The sequence below is a fragment of the Adiantum capillus-veneris genome, chromosome 15, assembly GCF_014529385.1.
Source record: "Adiantum capillus-veneris isolate H3 chromosome 15, ASM1452938v2, whole genome shotgun sequence".
Lineage (NCBI taxonomy): Eukaryota > Viridiplantae > Streptophyta > Polypodiopsida > Polypodiales > Pteridaceae > Adiantum > Adiantum capillus-veneris.
In genome coordinates this window covers 118,949,533-118,962,664 of record NC_140945.1, presented here as the reverse complement: position 1 = coordinate 118,962,664, position 13,132 = coordinate 118,949,533, and the positions used below count along the sequence as shown (strand labels likewise).

The following is a 13,132-nucleotide window of genomic DNA, read 5'->3' as shown; positions in this document are numbered from 1 at the left end:
TTAACGAACATTGCAGTACAAACAAAGCAGCTATATGCCCCATACAAGTAGATCCCCGAGAAGATGAGTTATCTTTGGATATGGAACTCAATCAACAAGAAGAAGATAGAGGATTAGCGGGTACTGACTCCAAGGGAAACAACCTTGGATGATGATGAAGAAAAGAGAGAAAGAAAAGTTGATCAAAGAGAATTTTGAGAAAAGACCATCACATCTACTTCCAATCGAATGGCTCCTCTAGACTCTTGATGATTTTGCTAAGCACATCCACTCCATGGTGGACCTCTTGAAAACTAATTTTTTCTCTTGACAACAAAGCATCTGCACTCTAGAGAGCAAGAAACATTATTGGGCTACAAGGATTGAGATTACAGATGCTCTATTGTATGAGTATATTAATATGCATGATCAATCACATGCAACAATCAAAGACCTATAAGAGAAAGAGAAGAAACACACATCAAAGATGCAGACCATGGCTGCCATTGTGGAACATCTTACACCGGCCACATAATATCAAGGGAAGAAGCTTCAAGAGACCAACAAAAATCTATGGACACAAATGGTCATGCCCACTGGTTGCACACTCACTTAGAGGTAGAAAATTTGCACGTAGCTCAAGCAAAAGATTGAGTGAAAGATTAGAATGAGTTAGTTGCAAAACTCAAGGCCAATCCAACCATCTTAACACTAAAAGGCTTAGATTTGGCTTAACAAACACTGGAGAAAAGGAATAAAGACCTCAAGATGGAACTAAAGATTGAATAGATGCAGAGAAGAGGGTTGGAAATTAGCTTTATGCAAAAGGAACAAGCTTACCAAGCAGAGATAATGAGCATGAAAAGTTCTCTGAAAGCCACATTTGCAGAAAAGGAAAGCAGATCGACAAGGATGATGAAGCTTTAGAGCAGCCCATGGGAGATTTTGAAGCTCTACAATTTGTGTAGTGCTTGACAGAGCAAAGCAGTGAGTCTATCCAAATGCTAAAGATCACAACAGCTGAAGCGAGCACCTTGTTCATGCCCCATTTGAGTAGTTTGGTTAAACTAGCTCAATACAATGGCACCCAAAAAGTCAGATCAAATATGGAAAGAAGCCATATAGTGGGAAGAGAAGGGTCTCCACTTCCTCAATGTCACCATGATCACTCCCAAAATGATCAATGAAGAGTGTCACCAACACTCTCTCCCCTAACCACCGATCAAATTTGAGTTTCTATTGATCAAAGAGAGATTAGTAAAAGAACAAGAGGCTGATCCGTCTCTAATACATCCCAACCGGTGGTGGATTTGGTTGGAAAAGTACCCAAAATACGTCATTCTTTACACAAACACACTAGAAAATATCAAGAAGGATCCCACTTAGTTCCTAGTGCATGTAAAACCATAAGGTCATCCAAAAGAATCATCTAGCTTGGTTGAAGTACCCAAGGCTAACACTAGAAGAAAACCATAAGGTCATCCTGAAGAACATCCAACATGGTTGAATTACCCAAGGTTGGTACACCAAAAGATACGAAGCCCATTGAAGCTTACATGGTCCGGACCCTCACAGAGGCAATGTAGGTGTTTGAAAGAATTCTAGACGTGGCATGCATCATGCTCATCAAGATAGCCATAATGTTGCTGACATGCTTGGAGACCTTCCAAGAAGCAGAGCAGAGTGACACTGCATGGTTGTCCTTCCTCGAGGGAAATAGAGGCTTGTGCATGGTTGTCCTTCCTCGAGGGAAATAGAGGCTTGTGCTGTGATCTATCTAGCTAACCCTCTAATGAAGTACTTTATGGATTTTACACTCAACTCATGTTTCTTCATATTACATGCAGACATTTGAGAAAGCTTTCTACATAGGGTTCTTCACTTTCAGATCCCAAATATTTGGCATGATGGTATAGAACCTCAGAGATAAATTTGTGGCTTATTCATCAATTGAAGAAAAGAACAAGATAACCATGGAGTTTGTCACCACTGCAAAAAAAGAGTTTTGAATGAAATACCACAATGCTCTAGAGAGTACTAATCATGAAGGCCGGAGCACTACTTATCAATCAACTAGCTATGCCACGGACGACCCAGGCTAGGAGGGCCGAAAATGTTAGTTGCATTGCTAATATCTGAGCCTATGTAGCAACCTATTTTGAAATTTTCCATTTTTTGAGCAATTTGGATGTCTCTAGCCAAAAGCCATTGTAAATTTTTGATTCTTGGACTAAAAATATAAAAGATGATGTGATTATGAGCCATATATAGTGGAGCTAAATGCTTCCAGATTGTATCAATGGATCTCTAGGCTGTAAAAGAGTCAGAAGATTACCCATTTTTAACCTAAAAATATTTGGCTAGGTATAAAAGCCAATTTTTGTAAAACCTAAGTTTAAGTTTTTTGGATAAAAAAGCGTAGGAAATTTTTGCAAAGCATTGTGTACTCTCCTTCTTCTTTCTCAAGATAAAACTCCCTCATGAACTGTCCATTTGAAGTGTCGTCTACTTCATCGTGTTGACAAGTGAAAGCTTTTTGCGACATTGTAACTTTATCATGGTAAGACTATGTTTTTGTTGCAACTAAACTCCTTCTAAATTGCTCATAAATCAAGGTTTACATATCCAAACTACATTATATGCATAGGTAGGGCATTGGGGCATCATTGCTAATTAAGCACTAGGGTGCAATAGGGGCTGAAATAGTAGATAATAGTCACGATTTTGATAAATGGTCAAAAGGGGGATTGGAGGCCATTGGTAGATGTATTTATCCATTGTCTAGTCTTCCTACAAGTTTGGTTGCATTTGGACTTTGTTTGCTTGGTGAATCGACGAGATTTGCTTGCAAACGTTGTACTCAGCATTTGCTGCTTGTTGACATGTAGTTGACATAGGGATTGAGTGTGTTTTCTAAGAGCCTGACAGCCTCTTGTAGCCTCCATGCACTAGTTTGAGTTGAGTCTGTCCCACGGTATGACATTTATGTACATGGTTCTCGCTGTCTCTACAATAAGATAGAGAGGCTTGGCACCCAACGAGCTCACATGAAAGTGTTGTGCATGCACTTGCACCCTTTTGTGTAGGTTTCATGACAATGTAGATTTTTGCAAAACATGCACTTTGTAGGGTTGTGCTCTATAGCACATGTTGGTTTTGTGTAGGTTTTTCTTCTAAATATAGGCAATTCTTGGATCAGGCACAATCATCGGCCATTACTGACAACGGTATTTTTTTTTGCATACTGTCTATTGAGGACAAGGTGGACGAGGACAACTATCCACTTTGGGCATACCTAATGCAACATGTCCTTGTTGCAAAGGGTGTTTGGAGCCTTATGCAAGGTTATGAATTTTTGTGGATACAAGTTCGGTTAATAATGGTGCAGAATCTAACATATCTGCACAACTAGAGTTGTTTTGCCTCTTGCTAAGCAAGCATGTCGGGATAGTAGGGATGTGCAGGCTCATGCATTGATTGCGCTTTCCAATAATCATTCCATTTCTTCACACATTTTCTCAACACAAACAATAAAACAGATAGGGGATATGCTAGCTTCTTTTTATGCGAGGATTTTTTTGGCAAAAGCTGCTAACCTACGTAAGGAGCTAGAGTCCAAGGTCATGCACAAGGAAGATCATACATGGATGTATCTCTTCCATAGATTAAAGGTCTCATTAAGCAATTAATTATGATTGGTGAGATGATTCGTGACGACACTCTAGTGCAAAAAATCTTGATACTTTGCAAGATTCTTGTCAGATTTTTGCTTCCAACTTTAGGCTTGTGATAGAGAGTAAAGCTAGTGATGTGAAGTTTGATGTTCTTGTCTCTGTATTGCTACAAAAGGCCAATCCAAAAAAAAAGGGCTAATTAGTGTGTTGTTGAATATGCATTTGTGTTTGCATAACAAAGATGAATGTCGTAGTTACCAAAATGCCATTGTTATCACTTTTAATGCTTATTATAAATAGATTTATGCTTACTTGCATGCAGATGGTTTCAAAATAGTCCAACTAAGAACACTTTTTTTATCAAGCATGTGGATGATGTACTTCTAATCATTGTGCTCTATATTGATGACATGTTACTCACTGGTCCAAACGCGGTACATATTTCTTGTTTGAAGATTGATTTTTGAATGTTTTTTTGAAATGTCAATTTTTGGGGATTTTACATCATCATTTGGGCATACAATATAAGCAGATTGATGAAGGTATTTATGTCAAAAACATTATTAAGGCCCTATTTCTTATATTGTTCCTTGAGGATTGCAAGCCGATTGCTCCCCCTATGGAGACATGTTTGAAGCTTAATCTTCATGATGTTCGAGACTAGTTTGATATCACTCTCTATTAGCAGCCTCTAACAGCTTGATCTATATATGCATTACCATGCAACATGTTTAGTATGTGGGCCCAGGCTCACAGGTGAGAAAAATTATGCAAAGCCCAAGTTCTATGCATTGGAAAGAAGTTGATTGGATCTTTTTCTATTTGAGTGGAACTATACATCTTAGGTTGTTTTATCTCAAGGGGAGATCATTGCCACAATTTCTACATGATTTTTAAAACCAAGATTGGGTTGGGTTCTATGACACACGAGTGTTCACTAGTGGTTTTTGTTTCAAGTTCAATAACTCATGCATATCTTGGATGAGCAAGCAACAACCTATCCAACAAAATTTACACTAACAAGCAATGTGCTTGGAAGTTGCAAGGAACCCATTATTCCATGCTCACCACACAAAGCACATTAAGATGCTTATGTCAGGGAAGGAGAGACTCTCTACAAGAGAGGTCAGCTTGGCTTATGTGCTTGCACAATACAAACTAGCTGATCTATGTCATCAAATGGGTTATCTAATGAAAAGAAAAAAGTCCCAAAAGCTTTAAATAATTGTTTGAAATAATTATGTGTCATCTATGAGGTAAAAATATAAGAATTCATCTAAACCAATGAGTTCTATATCAATGAGGTAGATATATTAGGAATGTCAAAACCGCAATTTAGTAAATATACATAGATCTTGAAACATTCAAAACTTATAAAAACTTTTGGGAGTCGCAACAAGCTATTATGAGACTAGAACGACAAAAAAAGAGCCTCTGAATGCAACTTTCTCTCCTTGGAAGTGGTAATTGATGGGCTCAAGTGGTAATAATGACGTTAGAGTGAATAAAAATGGATTAAAAATAAATCCGCAATTGCATTCCTATAGGTTTTCTTGGGAACAAAGGGGCTGAAAATGACCAGAAAAGGTCATCTCTCTCTAGTAGTACTGAAAAGTAGGGGAGCAAGGACCAATGAATGGATAAATGTGGGAATCGTCATGGGTGATCATTTGATGGCCATGTGCCATGCATAATGCTGGTCAATCCCATTAGTAAGTATAAGAGAGAAAGTTTAGTTAAAAGAGAAAAAATGGGATATGGATCCACTTTCCTTCTTTCTTGCCACGCCACTGACCCTCCTTGCCTAGATGAGGCCATCCTCTTACTCTTCAAGAATGTGTGGAGGTAAGGGAGCCTCACCAAGGCTATTGGAGCACAATGACACTCTTATAGAAGCTCTTCCACAAAATCTCTTTCTTACAACAATTAGTAAAATTGTATATATTTAATTATGACTCTCTGCTATTTTCCTTGCTTGTGTAGTTGATAGGCCTTGAGAGAAGGGGTTAGGATTGTTTTGTTTATAATAACTTGCATGCTTAAGGAGCTCATATGTGAAGATCTTAGACTTTACAATCCATATCTTACAAGAGCTCAAATAAAATTGTATATAGATTTTCACTCTCCTTAGTGAACAATCCTTTCCAAAGGGGGCCAGCCTCTGTAAATCTAAGCCTCATCAAGTCTCCTTTTGTCTCTAATTGTCTTTGTTGGTGTTGAGTCCTTAAGAGATTTGTCTTCCTAGTGTTTTTATTACATGCTACTCAATCATTAATCTATTTTTATAGTAAGTGTGATGAAAATGGCTAATTTAATAAGATTGGTCTTAGTGCATAATCTGGCCTTCTCTTCTTTCCCAAGTAGAGATCAGTCCTAGGAAAATGTGAAAGATTAAGCATGCTAATTAATAAAGGTTAAGGGATAGTGGAAATCCTATGCCAGTTTTCTTTTTCCACTAATAAGGCATAAGTGACCTTAAGTAATCATGTGTATAAAGGAGTCACACAAACATTTAAATTTTGCAACAACTTGACGTTGTGTATGATGAAGTTTCTATGTAGGGAATGTAAGCAATTCAATTCTTGCTCAAAGATTGTTAGAGGCACACATTACTCAAAACATTCAATCAATTGTGTAACCACAATCCTAAAATCACCATCTCCTCTCTTTGATCCTTGGAGAAAGAAATTTCCAAGCAATGAAGACCAAAGTGTGAGTGCACAAACGTGGTGGGTGTGTGAAGAGTGAGAAGGCGAGAGAGAGGGAGAACACATGATGTGGGTGGAGAAACTTAACATTATTTGTGTGAGAGAGCCCCCTTATTCTTCTATCTAGTAAAGAATATGGTGTGTACAAGTAATGGGTGGTTGAAAGTCTCTAGCGTGTCCGACCAGGGTAAGAGGCACACCGCCTTTACCCTAATAATCTCCCACTTAAAGGAAAATGTGTTGATAAATCGTACTACTATATAACCTAGTAGTATGTACAATAGCTAAGGGAGGAAACTCGTCTCAACATATGCCCACTGGCTTTCTTGAAGCCAATGCATGATGCCATGTAGGCTCCAGCTGTGTGCAAAAGCGTATATCCCTGCCAAAATCAACATGCATACCCTGCATGTATCCTGTAATGACCTGCACGGCTCCATGATGCATCATCCTAGTGTCAATCATCACATGACTAACAACCCCAACTACAAATTCTCCCACTATAGCTGCTATATCAGGTCTCGACACTAAGAGGCCGTACATGAGAGTCCCAAAGGCTCATAACAAATGCGTAATCTCTACTAGCATATCCATGCCAATCGCATCAATGCCATGTGCAATGAACTCTAGCTGCCAATCTATCCATAGTAAGTATCTCAACACTCATTGTATCACAACCAAAACTAGTCGCATATATGGATTCATCAATCCTGACTCCATGATAGTCATCACTCCCTCATCATCCATATGGACTATATCTATAAGTCCTTGTATCACCATATCAGCCTCTAGAATGAGCATATCAAAGAACTTCATATTGCTTATCTCTGTGGTAGGAGGCATTTGTGTCCTAAGAGGATCAATTCAGTCTGCCTCGCTAGAGCATGGCTGCTCTAACTCTACATCTAGAGACATATTATGCATAGCACTCTGGAGCTCATCCGCAAAAGTACATGTCTGCAAAGTCACTGAGACTGCACCATTTCGTACATGTGACTCACACCCTCCACAAAGTGGGAGATTATTGCAAAGGAAATGAGGAAAACACGCTTGACTCTTCCTATGCAATATAATGATGTAACCACCGTGGCGGTACTAAGCAGCCCTTGCCATAGCAACAACGGCAATTTGGGAAGCTTAGGAAAGTCCTACAATTAGGTAGGCGAGAATGAAATTACAAGTAGTAGATGGGTACATCTCACTAATTGGAAAAGCCTCAAAATCTGTCACCACCATCGGTGACTACTCTAGTCCTGCACTCAAAGAGATCTCCTGCTCTACATGTCTGTGCTCAGACCCTGAGTGCATAACAAGAAAAGTGTCACACGGCTCATCAACAAAGTGTACTCACCTAGACTGTGAATGTCTGCATGGAAATGGACTCACAGAGACTATGGCGTCTCTGACACCAAGAACGTAGAGAAGAGTTGAACGAGCATCATGATGGCCTCAGCTATCATAATTCAACCTCTCCTCATCAAGTAAGATTCATCAATCAACTAAACGTGACACCCATGATCTCTAAACTATGAGATGGAGATCAAACTCCTATGAGACTCTCATCAAAACTTGCCAAATTGGTAGAAAGTAGAAAATCACAAATCTTAACTTTTAACCTAATTTGGGTTTTTTCCAGCAAAGTTGACATTTTATGTACATATAGACTTAGAGAGTGTGCCTACCAAATTTCATAAAATTTGGATCACCAAAATAGGATTAAACTCAAAAACTAGAACGCAATTGCTTGAAGTAGAATAAAATTTCCATTTGACCAACCGAAGTGATGCAACTTTAGCTTTAGACTTGCCAAACACCATAACTCATTATTGTATATGTGTAGTCACATCCTTCGTACGTGAGAAAGCAAAAAAATGTAATATTTTACATTGCATCATAGTGCATACTTCTAATTGAACAAACTTTTAGGCATAGCTCAAGTTTGGGACAAAATACCAACTAGAGATTAATTTTCAAGTAAAATAAGCTCCTATTTCTTGGCCCTCAAACTATATATAAAGTATCGGTTCAAGTGGAATTCACCAAAATTTATTACTTCGTTAGCATAGTGGGCAATTCCAAATCCCAGGCCTGTTGTTAGCCCACATGGCTCCTCTTTTGACAAAAACCCAACGTTGAAGAGCTCTACAAAAAACTACACCATCAAAAGCTACCAAGTGAACGAAGTGAAAAAAAAGCATTCAGCGTTGCTCTCAGGAGCAATTCGATCTTCTCCACAAGCAGTTCGCAGGTTACAGAGCTTGTTGGCCAATATGTTACAGAGATTGTTCGTAGGTTACAAACATTGTTAGTCAGAGGTTGTTGGAGAAGAATGTCGTGCTTGGCAATGCATTGGTATACATGTATGCTAAAAAATGTGTTGAACGATCCGTGCTCATCACGTCGGCAAGCATCCGAAGTACCCTCCAGCTTGATGATCTGCAGAATATAATCAGGGTTTGAAAGGTCTCTAGTACTCCTTTGTGGTTCTGCCCGGCTTGCTCCTGCAAGGGCAAACTGCGCGGAAAAGACTTAATCCCGACCTGCTCATGGCCCTCGGCCCCTGCTACATCGCGTTTCCCTGTGCATCTCAGGAGATGTCATCTCTTGGACTGCATTTAATTGCAGGATATGCCCAACAAGGCCAGGGCCAAGAAACTTTGAATTGTTTCCATTGTATGCAAAGTGAGGGTTTCTCTCCAGATGCAGTCACCTATGCTTGCATTTTGAAGGCATGTGGCATTATGCGAGACATTGACATGGGCAAACAAATTCACGATGAGATTGTCAATCAGGGGCTGTTGAAAAGAACTGTCATGCTTGGCAATGCTTTGGTTGACATGTATGCCGAGTGTGGTGTACTTTTGAAATCTCAACAAGTTCTTGACGAGCTCCCTGATCGAGATGCGGTCTCTTGGAATGCATTGATTGCAGGTTATGCCCAACACGGACAGGGCCAAGAAGCATTGGGATGTTTGCAGTGGTTGCGAAGCCAGGGCTTCTCTCCAAATGCAGTCACCTATGCTTGCATTTTGAAGGCATGTGGCACTTTGAAAGACATTGACACAGGAAAACAAATTCATGATGAGCTTGTTAGTCGGGGGCTGTTGCAAAAAACTATCGTGCTTGGTAATGCTTTGGTTGACATGTATGCCAAGTGTAGTGTACTTGCACTTTCCAAAGCACAACAAGTTCTTGACGAGCTTTATGTCCGGGATGTAGTCTCTTGGAATGCATTGATTGCAGGATATGCCCAGCAAGATCAGGGCCCGAAAGTGCTTGGCTGTTTTCATCGGATGCAAAGTGCCATCCACAGTTGAGCACCATCCTTCTTGCTTCCAGTAGATTTGGACGTATGAAGTGAAGAGTGAATTTTTGATAGGCTCTGAATTGACACAAGATGAAATATAAAAATTCCGCTTCTTCCTAAAGTTCCTCAACCCAAATAGTCACAAGCCTATCTCCTTCATTCTCCATTGTCTTCTCTTGCAGCGGGTTAAGAGCAAGAGATGCCCAGCATCGTTGATGCAAGGTGCATCGATGACAGACATTCAATCGCGCCGTGAGTAAGCATTATCATTCTGTGATTTTTGACATTTTTGACACTGCGAACGCAGTTAATGAACACACTGAGAATTGCACGCTGCCATGGGAATGGCACGTTCCCTCGTACTATGAAAATTGGGGAGGATTGTGCAAACTCCTCCGTGCAAGGAAACTTGCATGTTTTGTTTTTTTTTTAAACATAAAAATGGAACAACAAACAATTAATAACATTGACATCTTGTATGATTACGAACATTGAGCTTGACAAACCTCTAACCCTTCTCGTGGTTTTTTGCAAGGTACCCTCTGAAGTACTACGATCGGTATCTCATTCTTTCGAGGTACACCTCTGAACCACGGCAATCGGTGGCCCCTCTCTCTCTCTCTCTCTCTCTCTCTCTCTCTCTCTCTCTCTCTCTCTCTCTCTCTCTCTCTCTCTTTTCACTTGAGAAGTATTGAAATGGCATATATAGTTTCCAATATTTTGCTCGAGAAAGATTTAGAAGAGTTACGGCAATAAGGAGTGGATGCCTCACTGGCATCTGGAGGGGGGTGTATGCATGTAACTATGGATTGCTATGAGGTACCTTGTGATTACCAAATACTGACAGTTGCCTTTTGGTTTGAAAGAGCTTGCTAAGATTTCAATATGGGTCTTAATGCATCCATGAAAACACCTTCATAGCCAAGACAGGATCAAGAGGAATTGTCTTTGTTGATTGTTTCACTTTGATTTTGGTCTGCAATGCAGTCTTGAAGAGTTAGTTTTGTTGGGACATTGTGAAATAGAATGACTGGAATGTGGTAAAAAGAGGCTAGGATGCACAAGTTCTGGGAGAAGCTCCTCACAAGTTCAAGAGTGGTATAGAAGCTCTTATGCAATTGAAGGTAGGTAATCCAAAATTCAATGACCAATACTGTCCTCCATTTGTGATTGTGGACAAAAATGAAAAATTTGTTGGTCCAATTGTTGATGGTGATGCAGTTGTAACCTTCAACTTTAGAGTAGACAGAATGATCATGTTGGCAAAAGCTCTTGAGTATGAAAACTTTGATAGGGTGCGTGTGCCCAAAATTCACTATGCGGGTATGCTTCAATATGATGGTGAGTTGAAGCTCCCTAGCAAGTACTTGGTGAGCCCTCCCGAAATTGACCGGACATCACGTGAATACTTAGCAAAGAAATGACTCCGAACCTTTGCATGCAGGTACAGTTGGAAGAGGCCCGGCGAGTAGGTTTCTGTTGTTAATCCTCATGCCAAGGAGGGCTGTGTAGTAAATTTAGAAATTAATCGTTCTAGGTGCTTGAGACAGCGAGACAATGAAGTTTGGACATGTTACATTCTTCTGGAATGGGAATCTGTCAAGCTTATTTGATAGCAAGGTGGAGACCTATGTGGAGATACAGAGTGACCAAGGTATCACTTTTAATGAAAATACTGGCATGAAAGCCCTCCAAATTGGTGAAAGAGCCAGGGACGCAATTTTAAGTGGAAAGTATGATCAAGTAGACTTCAATAACATTTACAAGTTCATGGTCAAGAATTTTCTTCTTGATTGATGTGGCATCAGGCTATTTGTGCTTGTAGGTGCGGGTGAATCTTCCAAATGGGGACATGGTGGGTCATACAGGTGACATGAAGGCCACAGTTGTGGAGTGTGGAGTTGTTGATAAGGCTGTTAAGGTGAGTTAAGCAGCTATTATGGTCTCTCTCTTTCTTTATCACCCAAGTGGTAGCTTGGTATCTTGGTTTCCTCTTTGTAACATGTCTCAAGTCCTAGGCTTGTCATAGAGTTCTTTGGCACACAAAACTACATGTTCAAGAGCATAGTTCAAAATATTACAATATCCAAAAGGATGGTACACTCCCAAACATAGTTGATGTCCTAAGAGAGGGATACAAAAATAGATGTTCTCAAATTGGATCAGAAACACCTCAAGGCAAGGCTTGAATAACATCGTCAATTTGAGAAATAAGTCTCTCAGCATTGGCAATTTGTCTGACCATCTTGGCATCTACAACTATACTGTCGATTATCATTCGTTTGACTCTGTCGTGCTGATTGTTGATATTGTAGAGTTGACATTTCTTGAGGTTCAACTTGTCTGCAAGTTCAAATCAGAAAAAAGAACTCTCATACATGGACTTTGGTAAGCTTGATCAAACAATCTGTTGCATCTCTCCCTCCAAAAGCTGATTTATGGAATTCCCTAAGACTAACCGACTCCAAGAGGGAACAAAGCCCAAAGAGGGAATAAAGCCCAAACCTTTGAACAGATGAGGAATGTCATCTTCCTGCCATTGACACCTACGGAATTTGCCATTTGAGACACTGATACTCTTAGCTTTTTGACCTGCTGAAATGGCTTTTGATCTCTCTCTCTCTCTCTCTCTTAATACAAATTCTGATGCTTTTACTGGAAAAAGAAACGTGCATAGTTCATACTAAACTTCAAGAATTGCAAACTTGATGATTTGTATTACTTGGTAGACTTTTTATTGAGCATCATGAACACATTCATATTTGTGATGAATTAGATAGGAAAGAATTCACCTTCAAATTTTGAAACTTCTTCTCACATTTTAGTGATGAACTATACCTACATACATTCCGCTCCAGCCATAGCGTGGGCTCTCCACTGTGTCTCGTCACATAATTCTTGAGCATTGAGAGTCACTTATCCATATAGTTCATCACATGTATCTTTTGGTCCCATAAATCATATTTGACCACCCAAAATGATAATAAAAAATCACATGTACCTTTGGGGTCCTACAGGTCATATTTGACGATAATTAAAAGTTATGGATCTCTCTCTCTCTCTCTCTCTCTCTCTCTCTCTCTCTCCCCCACCCACCCACCCACCCACCCACACCCACACCCCCCCCCCGCCCCCCAAGTTTTTGTCTTTTACAGGTTCTTGTTTTCTCTTACCCTCAGACTCTGCGGCTAACGAAGCACTCTAGTTTAACTTTTGATACACAATTCCAAATTGAGTCTAGGAAAAAAAAAGCTTTTAGTCCCAATTCCAAACTTTTAGGTTTTCTAGAATAGGTATCCCAAGATCTAAGGGCCACCAAGACCTTACTATCCAGAGACTTGATAAGGGGCAAAAAGGGAGCATTTTCACTAGGCCAAAGGAGATCTAGTAAAGGACTATTTTGAAAGTATTGAGACTCAACCATGCCAAGTCATTCACCATTAAGGTCTTTGACTCAACTAAAA

General features: G+C 39.8%; 1 pseudogene; it reads left to right on the top strand.

Annotated features, from left to right (window-relative positions):
• Positions 1-10,397: 10,397 nt before the first annotated feature.
• Positions 10,398-12,103, top strand: LOC147441367 (2,3-bisphosphoglycerate-independent phosphoglycerate mutase-like; annotated as a pseudogene).
• The last annotated feature ends 1,029 nt before the right edge of the window (positions 12,104-13,132 follow it).